This window comes from Macrobrachium nipponense, chromosome 39 (assembly GCF_015104395.2).
Source record: "Macrobrachium nipponense isolate FS-2020 chromosome 39, ASM1510439v2, whole genome shotgun sequence".
NCBI classification, from domain to species: domain Eukaryota; kingdom Metazoa; phylum Arthropoda; class Malacostraca; order Decapoda; family Palaemonidae; genus Macrobrachium; species Macrobrachium nipponense.
In genome coordinates, this window is record NC_061099.1 from 18967331 (window position 1) to 18981642 (window position 14312).

The window sequence follows — 14312 nt, forward strand, 5'->3', positions numbered from 1 at the left end:
GACAAATTTTCAACCTTCGGTCAACTTTGACTCTACCGAAATGGTCGAAAAACGCAATTGTAAGCTAAAATGCTTATATTTTTAGTAATATTCAAGCATTTACCTTCATTTTTCAACAAATTGGAAGTCTCTAGCACAATATTTCGATTTATGGTGAATTTATAAAAAAAAATTACATTTTCTTTACGTCCGCGCGGTAACTCTTCCGAAAAAATCATACGTGCGATTGTGGTAATGTTTGCACCATTTTAAATTAGCCGTTACATAAAGTTTTATATGTGAAAATGTGCGCAATTTCATGTATAATACAACAAAAAATAGTTGAAGGTTGTAGCTTTTCTCATTTTAGAAATATTTGCATATAAATCACGATAAATAGAAAAAAAAAAAAAACCACGTTCGGTCAAATTTGACTCTACGAAATGGTCGAAAAACGCAATTGTAAGATAAAACTCTTACAGTCTAGTAATATTCAGTCATTTATCTTCATCGTGAAACAAATTCGAAGTCTCTAGCACAATATTTAAATTTATGGTGAATTTTTAAACAAAACTTTCCTTCCCTCCGCGCGCGGATTCTCCGCCACAAATCTCCGAAATGCGTAAGTCCCATTCTCGGAATATTTGCTCCGTTTCATATTAGGCATTTCATAGAGTTTTATATATGAAAATGTGCATAATTTCATGTAGAATAAAACGAAAAATATTTGAAAGGTGTAGCTTTTCTTATTTCCGAAATAATTGCATATAAAAAAATATATATATAAAAAAAATTCGACATTAGGTCAACTTTAACTCATCAGATATGGTCGAAAAATGCATTTGTAAGCTAATATTCTTACAGTATAGTAATATTCAATCATTTGTCTTCATTTTGAAAGAAATTGGAAGTCTCTAGGACAATATTTATATTTATGGTGAATTTTTGAAAAAATATTTGTTTACGTCCGCGCGTTACGAATTCATGCATTATTTTGTGATAATATTTTCTGTGTGTTGCTTTTATAGTTTTACAATGTGTTATATACCAAAATGATTGCAATTTAGTGTACATTACAAAACAAAAAAAAAAAGTAAACCCCTGTTTATCTTTAACCGTTTTGCGCACAGCGCGATTTAAATACAATTATATATGAAATTTCGTTTTTGCGCTATCATATATCGCATTATTTATATATGATAATGATAATTTTTTTTCATTTCTGATGGTTTCATACTAAACTTCAGGCAATGACAAAAAAAGGAGCCAAAAATGAACTCTTAATCTTAAAAACTAAGCGCGCTGTGATTTTTTGAAAAAAATATTTTTTCCGTTTCCGCGCTCACTTTGAAACTTCTCCGGCACACGGGAGACATTTTTTTTTTACCGCTTCGGCGTTTAAGGGTTAAAGACTAACCTTTTAAAAAATCTGCATATACCGTAAATGCAATAGTTAATTTTCATCGGTTCCCAAAATGGATTTGCAAATCTACTAAACACAAAACAACAATACATTGAAGGCTATACTGCCCTGACACAAATAAGAGATATTACTATTTAATTCTATCAATTATTATTATATTATAAAAGTTTCACCAGACCAGTGCGCTGACTTTCAGCTCTCATAAGTCTGGCCCGAAGGATTAGAATAAAATGCCGTCAGGTCTAGACCTAAGGCCAAATACTGGGACCAAATCTGTCATTCAGTATGGTGCTGAATAAATTAAACTTAAATTAAAAATGGCACAAAGGCATAGGCTTTCATACTGGAACATACACAAATACATTTACTCATGCTTCCAAACATACATACTAAAAAGGAATTTTAAAATTCATTTAAACAGTTTTCGTGCTTTTATTATACTTTTTATCTTTTACTACACAAATCACACTTCCTCACAAACATCAAAACTGGAAACCCTGAAAATGCAAAAGATTGATTAAATTTCCTTTATTGATTTATTTCCAAAAGTTAATAGTCTATGCTGGTCATACTTTGGACACACATCTTATGGTTACCAACACCTTGCACTCTGAGCACTCAGGAACATGGCCACATGGGCTGCTCATAAAGTGCCTGTGTGTCAGACAAGTAATATGGCCTATTCCTTACATTTTGCCATTTATTTACAGTGATTGTTTTTATTTATCTTATCTAGTCACTAAAAGGGATGTTTACATTTCCTTTTATCATGAGGACTGCTTCTTAAGCGAGTTCATCAGTCTCTTCGTTTCCTTTTATCCATGCCCATATTTCAATATTTCTTCCATTATTATATAACTTATGGAGTGAAAACTTAAATGTGTTTTACAATATTATTTTTTGGAGTGTAACTTTGAAAGGCCTCTATAGTGCTTCAGGAGTCGCTATATATCACAAAATTATAAAGTGTTTTCTTGTATTATTTTTATGGCTGATGTTATTAACTCGGCTGTAAATATCGATGCATTATTGGGAAGAGAACTGATATGTTTTGTCTTGGGATACTGTAGCATATCCCACTCCATGCTCTGATTTAGATCCATCTGTATATATTGCGTGTGGACCTTTTGAGCTTATATGCTCTACTGCATGTTGTCTGTGGTGTTCTGGTGTATGAATAACTTTTTTATAAATATTTCAGTAGTGCAAATTCCCAATATTTCAGGTGTGTGCAAATTCGCATTTTATTCATTATACAAGGAGGTCATTTTACTATTAAAGGCACTTGTATATTTATTTTCAGCGACTCAAACATTCTAGCTCTAATTGGGAAAGGTGGTGGGTGGTTATTTAAAAATAAAGCTCTTAAATCAAAATGATATTTTTAAAATAAAATGAAGTTTTATATATATATACTTACCAAGAAATTACTTGGCTAACAATTAGCCTTGCACAGCATCCTGAATTAAGTATATCTTGGTTTTACCAGACCACTGAGCTGATTAACAGCTCTCCTAGGGCTGGCCCGAAGGATTAGATATTTTTACGTGGCTAGGAGCCAATTGGTCACCTAGCAACGGGACCTACAGCTTATTGTGGGATCCAAACCACACTGTATCGAGAAATTAATTTCTTTCACCATAAATAAATTTCTCTGATTCCATGTTGGCAGAGCCAGGAATCGAACTTCGGACCACCGGATTGGCAGCCGAGCACGAAAACCACTTGTCCAGCCAGGAACTAGCATCCTGGATTAAAAACACTTCCTGCGCAATGGGAACTCGCAAGCGACAAACCAACAGTGTCATTCTTATTTATTCCTGCTAATTCTATGAAAATCAGAGGGGAGGGTAGTTATAAAAGTAACTTACCAAGTAATTACTTAGCTGAATCCCACATTGCTAGGGGGGTGAGATGAACGGACTAAACTAACTGAATGCATTAAAGGAATGTTATTATTGAACTAAAGGAATGGCTAACACTGGCTCAGTGTTTGTCGCTCGCTTACCTGGTAAGTTCGCTACAGCAGGAGATGCTGCCTCTGGTGGTGCTCATCTTAACCTGTAGTGGTGCGTCAGTGAGCCGGGAATCTCCTCTACATTGGTGGAAGTCTTGCAATGGGGGATATGCCTGACTGCTGACAAGACTTAAGATAAAATATTCAAGCCCTTGCCCTTACCTTACAGACCTTACAGTTCATTCGGGTTGCCCCAGGTCCCTCAGTGTGAGGCACCTCTAATGTCTACCAGAGTTTTGCTAGTACATCTTCCGGTATATTTTGCATCTTCCAATCTTGGATGGTCTGGGATGCATTTAGATATTTGTTGAGCTTATTCTTAAACACATCTACGCTCACTCCTGATATATTCCTCAGATGAGCTGGCAACGCATTGAATAGAGCTGCATTATCGATGCTGGTGGGTAGTGGAATAATGTCCTGTGTGCTTTCCTTATTTTTCCTGGTATAGTTTTGGGCACTATTAATCTACCTCTGCTTGCTCTTTCTGATATTTTTAGTTCTATGATGTTTTCTGCTATTCCTTCTATTTGTTTCCATGCCTGAATTATCATGTAGCATTCTCTTCTCCTTTCTAGACTATATAATTTTAAGGATTGTAGTCTTTCCCAGTAGTCAAGGTCCTTAACTTCTATTCTAGCTGTAAAGGACCTTTGTACACTCTCTATTTGTGCAATATCCTTTTGATAGTGTGGGTACCATATATTGCAATATTCAAGTGGACTATGAACATATGTTTTATAAAGCATAATCATGTGTTCAGCTTTTCTTGTTTTGAAGTGCCGTAACAACATTCCCATTTTTGCTTTACATTTTGCCAAAAGAATTGCTATTTGAACATTGCATAACATGTTCCTATTCATCATAACACCAAGGTCTTTAACTGCTTCCTTATTTGTGATGGTCTCATTATTAGGTCCCCTATATGCATATAGCTTTCCTTCTCTGTCTCCATAATTTATTGATTCATTTATCAGCGTTAAATACCATCCTATTTACCTCTGCCCAATCATATACTTTGTTAAGATCTCTTTGTAGAGCATTCCTATCTTCGTCACAAGTAATTTCTCTACTTATTCTTGTGTCATCAGTGAAACTACTCACTACCGAATCCTTAACATTACTGTCTATGTCTTCAATCATAATAACAAACAGTATTGCAGCTAACACCGTACCTTGTGGCACACCGGATATTACCTTGGCTTCATCCGATTTCTCATCATTTGCAATAACTATCTGTTTTCTGTTGTGTAAAAATTCTTTTAACCATCTTCCTACTTTATCCACGATATTGTGTTTTCTAATTTTCTTCGCTAATATATTATGGTCTACCTTGTCAAAAGCTTTTGCAAAGTCTAGATAAACCACATGTTTCATTTCCGCTTTTCATATTTTTGAATATGTTCTCACGGTGGACTAACAGTTGGGTTTGTGTACTTTTTCCGGGTACGAAACCATGTTGTCCTATATTAAACAAATTATTTTTTATTAAATGATCCATAATATTTTTCTTCATTACCCTTTCATACACTTTCATAATATGTGATGTTAGACTCACAGGCCTATAATTACTTGCCTCTAGTCTTGATCCACTTTTGAAAGTAGGGGTGATATATGCTAATTTGTGCTCATCACAAATTAGCATATATCTTGCCTGTATCTACACTTTGTCTAAATAATATTGCAAGTGGCTTTGCGATAGAATGAACTTCTTTCTTTAACAAAATAGCAGGAACTCCATCAGGCCCTGCAGCAGCTCCATTTTTAATTTCATTAATTGCCTGCACAATATCAGCTTCATTAATTTCTATGTCAGCTAAATATTCACTATTTTCGTCCCTTACTTCTATATCATTATCTTCATTATCTATTCTAGGGGTGAATTCTCTCTTATATCGTTCGGCCAGTAGGTTGCAAATTTCCTTTTTTTCATTCGTTAATCTCCCTTCAATTCTTAGAGGGCCTATTTCTATTCTTCTTTTATTCATCTTTTTCGCGTATGAGTATAATAGTTTGGGGTTTTGCTTGATATTTATTAGGGTTTTTTCTTCCAAGTCCCGTTTTAAATTTTCTTTTGATTGTATAATCTTTTGTTCTGCATTTTCTATCTTACTTTTTAGTTCTATAACTTTCCATGCATTTTTTTCTTTTTCTTTTGCAAGACCTTTTTTCCACTTTCTGATTTTCTGGAACAAGATCCTTCTGTCTCTTGGTATGCATGACTGATGTTTACTTTTCTTCTTCGGTATATATTTATCCACTATTTTCTCTAATATTTTATATAATATCTCTGTATTTACCCTTACTATGTCATCACTTACGAAAATGTTATCCCAATCTTTGTTTAATTCTTCATTTATTTCTGACCATTTTATATTTTTACTGTAGAAGTTATATTTTCCATATCCTTCCCACTTTTTCATTTCTTGCTTATCTCTGTTTTCACTTGCTTTGGAATGGACTGTTAATTCTATGACATTATGGTCTGAAATACTAGCATTATAAACTATTATTTCTTTAACATAATTCATCTCGTTCACAAATACTAGGTCTAAAGTATTTTCCTTTCTTGTTGGCAGGTGATTTATTTGTTGAATGTTGTATTCTAGTAGCATATCTAATAGCTTTTCGAATTGCCTCTTATCTTCTGCACTACTATTACTCTCTTTTTTATATGTATAAGTACAACCACAATCTCCTATTGCGTTCTTTCCAGTCTACGAAAGGAAAGTTGAAGTCTCCAAATAGGAGAATAGTCCAGTCCTTGTGATTTCTACATATATCATCCAATTTTTCTATTATTAAGTCAAACTCTTTAGTATTAGGAGGTCTATATATTACTATGTTCATTAATTTTTCAGTTTCAAATTCTACCGCTATTAGTTCACATTCTGAGTTACTATATTTCTCTCATATTTTTCCTTGTTTTTTGTCTTTCCCATATATTGCGGTTCCCCCTTAGGTCCTATTTTTTCTATCTGATCTATAAGTTTGGAACCCTTTCATTTGATCATCATTCCCAGTCTCTTGGGAATACCAGGTTTCACTTATATTCATTATATCTATTTTCTTTTCAATTTGGGTTAGTTCTTCTAAGCACTATTTTTCTTTTTGAGTTACTCGTAACTAAACCCTGCGCATTCATCACTATGATGGTTTGCGTTTTTTTCCTTCATTTAATATTGGTAGTAATAAGGATTTTCCCATGTCTCTTTCCTGTTCTGGTATGTTGTTCTTTTTTTCATTTCCAGAAATTCTGACATTAAAAAATCCAACTTTTCCATAATATTTGATCTTCCTTCATCATAATTATTAATTTTGTGTCTGAATCTGCAATTTTCTCCATTTCTGCAATATCCTCTTGCATAATAAATACAGTTATTATCTCTTGAGTAGAATTTTGGAGCTGATGCTTTGAAATTTTTTGCTGACATCTCTGCATATCTCGTTGATGGCTACAGGGTGCATATATTTACATTTTTTGTCGAACTTACATCCTTTTCCTTCTTTTAGGTTTTTGCATATTTTTGGATGCAGATCTCTGCAATCATCCTCATAGCCATCTAGGTATGCACATTTACCATATATTTCATAGTTGTGACATACCTTAGGATGTTTGTAGTAACATCTTTCTCCAAATCTGCAATTCCCTCTTTTCAAAAGGTTGCAGACTGTCTTTTTTGTCTATTTTTTCCTCTTTCCCGTCATTGTGTAGATCTGGGTAGAGCCTCTTCGGGATTTTCTTTTGTGTTGTCATATCGTAATTTATTTCTTCGTAAGTATGCTGCTTTATTGCCTCATATGTAGTATCCATGAGTATCTCTGCATCCATACTATCTTGTTCTTTGTTTTCCTTATTTTTTTCTGTCATTTCAGTTTTGTTTACTTCACTTCCGTTTTCCTCTTCTTCTTTCTCTTCCTCTTCTTCTTCATCCTCAACTATTTGTACATTCAATCTTGATTTAATAACATTGTCTATCCACGATAGACATGTTGAACAAAATATTCTTGTATATTTTCTCATATCTTGCATTACCTCAGCACACTGTGGATGGGTCGGAATGTTGCATGCAGCACATTTTCTGATTAGGTTTTGTGGATTAACTATGCTATACCACACCTTACACAGTTTGCATGCTTTTGGCATTCTTTTTCCTAATGCATCAATTAGGATATTCACAAGGTTCACCTTATTCATTTTTTTTGTCGGAATATGTTGGTTTATGTATATTTTCTTTACGAGTCTCTTGACCACTTGGATTTTATTTGGAACTTCTTCAATTATTTTCAAGATGTTTTCAGTTGATTTGTTCCAGTTTGAAGGATTATATCCTTCTAATATATCTATGAATGCTTTTGTATCTTTTGGTTAGGACTGTTGCTGATCTCATAGATGAGAAATTCCAGTTCCCTTCCTGCTACCTCATCGTATTGCGAATCTGCCAAGCAAGCTAAAATTTCGCCATTTCTTTCCGCAGTTGGAAATTACTGCCATCTTGTTCTGATTTACAGTATTTAACTTGATAAACTAACTTAGAAGACGCTTTATCCTACTATTTTCACACTAATCTTATCACCGATAGTTTACGAACACTCACTTCTAGGTACTGGGCACAGTACCTTAACAACAAGACCAGAGAGTAAACCTGTCACCATTACACAAATTCAAGATAAAAAGACACTAACCAACCAACAAACTGGTGGGTCCTCCAGGTACCAGATAACCCCCCAGGTTCCCCATAACTCAACATCCTTGACAGAAGCAAAAAGAGATAGAGATCATGTCTCTCCTATGCTTTCTCACCCAATACCATGCCAGCCATCACCAAGGGTGCTACAATTTTCAAACACGGTTTTACTTCTTTCAAATGTGATGCGAATATCTACTTAACCTCCAATATGTTGATTAAAGGATGGCAGAAAATGACGAGCTGTGCTTAAAGGATAGGTGGCTACAGCGCTGACCTTATTCGCTCTCATTTTAAGCAACGGAAGCGATTTCTCCTGTATCCGGAAATGAGCTTCGCATATTTGTCTCTAATAAAGAACAATGCTGTTCTTGGAAAGCGGACTGGAGGGATTTGAAAGAACACCAGAGGTTACTTGGATCCCCTGATCTCCATTCTATCCAGGTAACACAAGTGCTCTGACTGGGCAGAGCTGTTTCTTCCTAGTCTGAGTCCAGGATACCTGTTAAGTTCCTGATATGAAAAGAGTGAGGCCATGGCTTATTAGGATCCTCATTCTTGGCTAGGAAGCCCAAGGTAAAGGAGCAGACCACGTCGCCTTGGGAGAATCTGACTCTTCTATCAATAGTGTGTAGCTTGCTCACACATTTAGCCGTAGCTGAGGCCACTAAAAACGTTTTACGTAAAACATCCTTTAGATAGGTGGATTTAGGGGCTCGAAGGGAGGGTCCACAAGCCACTTCAGTACTACATCCAGGTTCCAGGACACCACTGTTGACTACTTCTGTTTGGAAGTATCAAAAGATTTCAGTAGGTCATGAAGATCTTGATTAGATGAAAGATGTAGCTTATGGCGCTTAAATACAGAAAAAAACATGGTCTGGTAACCTTTAATCATGGAAGATGAAAGGTTCTTAAATAAGAGGAGAAAATCGGCGATATGGGCTACAGATGTCTAAGGAAACTAGATGTGATGTCTAAAGCACCATCTATGGAAGACTGCCCACTTTGGTAGACATTCTAGTAGACTGGCGTCTGCACCTTGCAATACCTTTCGCTGCTCTTTAAAAACTCTTTGCTCTGATGATTTTCCAGAGTCTGAAGCCTGTCAGAGCAAGCATGGACAATCCTTGGTGGTACCTCCTGAAGTGCAGTTGTCTGAGTAGCCACAGAGCAGTTGCAGGAAGTCTATCAGAAGACAAAGAAGGTCCAGGAACCATTCCTTCACTGGCCAGAACGGAGCTACCACTCAATGAGACATTGCTGTGGGCCACAAACTTGTTCAGGACTTCTCTGACCAGGTTGAAGGGAGTGAATGTGTAAAGGTCCAGGCCCGACCAATGATCAGAGGTGCGTCCGTTGCCCATGCTCAAGGATCCGGGGCTGGAGAGCAGAAGAGAGAAAGGCGGTTGTTCCTTGATGTCGCAAACAAGTCTATTGGGGGTCTGCCCCACAATCTACACAGGTCATAGCAAATCCTATTGTCCAGAGTCCACTTGGTGGGAGCACTTGCCTCCACCAGCTAAACTCGTCCGCCAAGACATTTAATTTCCCAAATGGAGCGGGTGACGAGTGTTACTTTATTCTGATGAGCCCACAGGAATAGCTCTTGCCATCTGACAGGGAAAAATGTGTGCGCCCCATTTCCTGATGGCCATGGTGTTGTCAGCATGTGTCTTGTTTTACACATATGAGGAGAACTGATATAGGACCAGATGAATAGCCTTCAACTCCTTGATGTTGATGTGGAGCTTCGTTTCTTCTGGAAACCGTGTCCCAGAGACCTCCCGAGACTAGGAGGGCTCCCAAGTCCAGAACCGAAGCGTCCTAGTAAGAGTCCAGGTAAGGATTGGGAGAAAGAAGGGATCTCCCCTGTGAATACATTTTTTCAGGCAACCACCATTTGAGATTGGATTTTATCTCCTGCATGAGCACAATGAGAGAGAGAGGAGTTTTTTGATTGACCGAATGCAGTTCGCAACTCTCTTTGGGGAAAGAAAAGCCTGAGAAGTCCGAGAGTCGAGAATCATCCCCAATTCTTGGGAGAGATGAAATGTTGTCCTTCATGCACTGTTTCTTCTACGGCAAACAAAGAAGCCAGTCGTCTAAATAAAGGCGAGAGAAAGAACCTGAGAGAATACTGGGATGTGCAGATAAGCATCCTGCATCTCTAGTGATCATCCAATCACCCAGATGAATGGATGACATAACTGACTGACTCTTATCCATCTTGAACTTGGTCCTTTCTACAAAGCAATCGTGAGCACTTACAGCCAATACCAGTTTCCAGCCCCCTGATGTTTTGGGAACTACAAACAGGCAATTGTAAAATCCCTAGGAATTGACTTCTACTACTACTTCTATGGTCTTCTTCAGGAGGAGGGAGGACACTTCCTTTGAATGTGCCTTTCTGATCCTCTCAAGTACGTTGTCAATGCGATGGGAGAGTAGACTAAAGGAGGGATCTCTGAGAAAGGGATGCAGTAGTCCTCCTCTCATACCCAGACAATCCATGGCTCTGCTCCCGTGAGCCCACCTCTCCCAGAACTCGAGAAGCCTGGCTCCCAATGGGGCATGAAGGACTTCTGGTTAACTTCCTCGATTGAGATTTGGCAGAGGAGTTTCTTAACAGATTTTAAATGGAAGCACAGGTTGGAGCAGGGTCTAGAATGAGGCTGGGGTCTCTTTGCACTAAAGGGGTGCTGTTGGAGTGGAGTGATGAACTTCGGACGAAAGGGCAGAGACAACAAAGGCTTGAAGCATGACGACGGAGTCAGGAGGTCCTGAGTAGACTTGTTTTGCAGGTCTGCAGCAATCTGCTTTACCATGGCCTGCAGGAAGAGATGGGAGGGGTCCAAAGGCATGAAAAGGAAAGCTGCCTCCTGCAAGGATGTCACTCCTTTCAAAGCAAAATAACACCAAAAGTCGCTCTTCAGAAGTCCAAAGGCGAAGAGTGACAAGCTCCAGAGTCATCTCAGATAGTTTTATCCATGCACAAAAGCACGCTCAGAAGGTCTGTCGAAACAGAGTTAACCATCCCTGTGCGTTCTCTATCTTCTTTGCGAGAGTACCCACTGTCCAGCCGAGGAAACTAAACGCTTCAAACACCTTAAACAGGCTCTTGATGAGGTCGTCCAATCTAGCCAAGGAGCAGAAAACTCTGGTGGAGGTGAAGGCTGAACAGCGCAGAGTCTATGAGACTAGAGAAGACCCGTTGGAAGGAGGCAGCGACTCCCAGGGAGGGGCTTTCTATAGGTCCTCTTGATAAGAAGTGAGGTAGGATGAGCGAACATCACCTTCCCTTGTTCCCTCTTCGTTGAGAGCCACTCAGACCACTTTCAAAGTTTTCCTGAAGGAGGTGGAAAGTTAAGTATGTCTTAGTTTTACCAGACCACAGGACTTACAGCTTATTGTGGGATATGAACCACACTATATCAAGAAATAAAATTTTCCTCTGATTCCGCATTGGCAAAGCTGGGAATCTAACTTCGGACCACCAGATTGGCAGCCGAGCGCAAAAACCACTCATCCAGCGAGGAACTTGGAGGAGGTGGAAAGGACCATCTTGGGAAGAAGAGCGAGTTCCAGTTGATTCTTCGACATCAGATCGAGGAAGCAGGAAGCACAGGAGTAGGAGTGAAGAACCCCAGTTAGCTCTCCAGGAGAAAAAGTAAGGCCTTGTATGCCGTCCATTGAGCTGAATCTTAACCCCCATCCTCCTCATCCTTTGAAGAAACCGGAGAAAGTTCGTCTGCCGTCTTAGCGGGATCTGCTGGAGGAGCTCTCCTGAAGTAACTCAGGATCTCTGCGAGCTGACTCTTCAGCATTGCAAGAGATGGGTCATCTGATTCCGAAACCAAGGTCTGCTGTTGCCGATGGACTACCTGTCTTGAAGCAGAAGGGGCCGAGAGTTTCAGATCCAAAGCAGGTTCCGGTGCAGGTTGAACAGGTGAAAAAAAAAAAAAGCAGACATCACAAGAGTGAAAGCAGTCAAAGCGGGAGCAGGAGCAGGCAGCGCAAGAGTGAAAGCAGTCAAAGCGGGAGCAGGAGCAGGCAGCATAAGAGGGAAAGCAGTCAAAGCGGGAGCATGAACTGGTGGTGTGGGAGCCAGTGGTGGGCAGGCAGTTGCTTGAGATTGGAGCATGCCCGGGACTGGGCTCTCAAGAGTGGGATTCTTGTGTCAAGGCAGATGCTCGGGTGACAAGTGCCCAACACAGAGTTTCTGATGTTTGGAGTCCTTGGGAGACAGTAGCACAAGATGAGTACCATGGATGAGAAGGCAACTGTACCAGAACAAATACAGAAGGATCAATCCCATAACTACACGAAGGAAGGGCGTGGGCATAGGAGTCCTTATGCCGCTTGATTGGCAGCAGGGACTTTGGAGCCGAATCAGGTACTTGCCTTTTCAATGGCCTAGAAGAGTTCCTGTAGCGTCTACGATGCCTGTGATCAGACTCAGAGTCAGAACTGGATGATAGATGGCGCACATCCCCAGACATGGCTTTCCAATGGTTGTTGGTCGTATCCTGGGACTTACAACACAACCAACAGAAGGGGCAGCAGCCTGTGGGCAAACCCTATCAGCCTCTCTTGGATCTTCAGTATGTCTTCTCCCTAGTGCAGAGGAGTGGGACAGGGACCTTAGTCTAAGAGATCCAACATGACAGGCAACCACCACCTCCACTGATACTTCACTTGGCACTATTACTAGATACACTTAGCGTCTCCACTTTGTCCATGAGGAATAAAAGAGATGCCCCCAACTCTGAAACAGAACTCATTACCAGATAAACTTTTGTCAAACTAAGATTTAACCCTAGACTCTAGACTGGCAATGGCATTGGGTTTGGAAGCATGGGAGCTGAGCACTGGAGTAAGAGGAGGGAGAGAAGAAGGGCTAAGGATATGTGAAAGACTGTTACCAGGAGTAGAAGGAAGAGCCAGACCAGAGTCTGCCTTGGGACTTGGGGAATAGTCCCTACTGACAGAAGCCCTACTTTTGGCTCTAGCGGCCGCCTTCCTGATCCTGTTCCTTACTAACCTATTAAGGTGAGCAGCACCTAGTGTGCGCATCATAACACAATCAATCTAGTCTTGCAGCCTTCACTACAACAGCAAAACTGGAAAGCACTAGAATCAGACATACTAATATTCTGAGCTAACAGAAGAAAAAACTAATGAAATAAGAGCAACTAAGCTGAATGCAACAGACGAAAACCCAACTAAAGAGGGTACATCACAAACTTCAGCAAGCAATCAAAAGAAAATGGCGAACAGGAATTCATGAGCAAAATGACTGTTGTCAGTTGCGCGGCATGAATAAGGATGATGCTATTGGCTTCTGTCACTTGTGAGTTCCCAATGCAGTGGGTGGGACCTGTCATCCTCGCATTGCAACAGTCACTTGCATGCAAATTCTTTCGAATTTAGGATGCCATGCGAGGCTAATCATTAGCTAAGTAACTGCACATATTCCAAGGCCTTCATTGTGATCAAGGTCTAACATTTTCAGCGCTGCATCCAATACCAAGCCATATACTTTACATTCATAATCAAATCAATGATAGTCAGCAGTTGCTTTATACAGAAAATTAAGAGGTCTATTGGCCCCACCCCAAAAAAAAATTTGATAATTGATAAAATTTAATGTTTTCATTTTTATTTCACATATGAGGTGTTCAGCATTATAAGGGCCTCTTGCTACCAAAAAAATTTTGAGTTATAAGTCATAAAAATTTTGGAACTTCAACCTGCTCTCGTGTCTATTTTTCAAGATAGTTGAAATTTGTATGAGAGGAAATATTTGTGATAAAGAATAAAATAGTATGCATATAAAAAAAGTGGTAGTTCAATCTACCCCCTTTTTTGGGATACAAAAGGGGAGGGGGTATTTTGTTTGAAGCGAATATTTTCATTTCCTTAGACACAATCATTGGCCACAGCACACAATCATTGGCCAATAAACTGTTACCTGCAGAATTCACTAGGCACATCATAACATAATACAAAAAAAAATATCGGGAGCTGCAATTTCAAATAATAAGAAAAATAGCAGAGAAATCACCGGATTTGTTTACAATTCTACACAGAAGGTTGAAACTATGGGCATTCGGTACCAACTGGTGTTCTCAGCATGCCGAGTGGTGAGAGGCTGCTGTGTTTTACAACTTCCACTCGATGGCAACTACTGGCCAGAAGTGAA

General features: G+C 39.1%; 1 protein-coding gene across 1 annotated transcript in view; it reads right to left on the reverse strand.

Annotated features, from left to right (window-relative positions):
- Positions 1–14312, reverse strand: part of LOC135210174 (G2/mitotic-specific cyclin-B-like) — an 88210-nt gene that overhangs the window by 4625 nt on the left and 69273 nt on the right. The window lies entirely within an intron of this gene.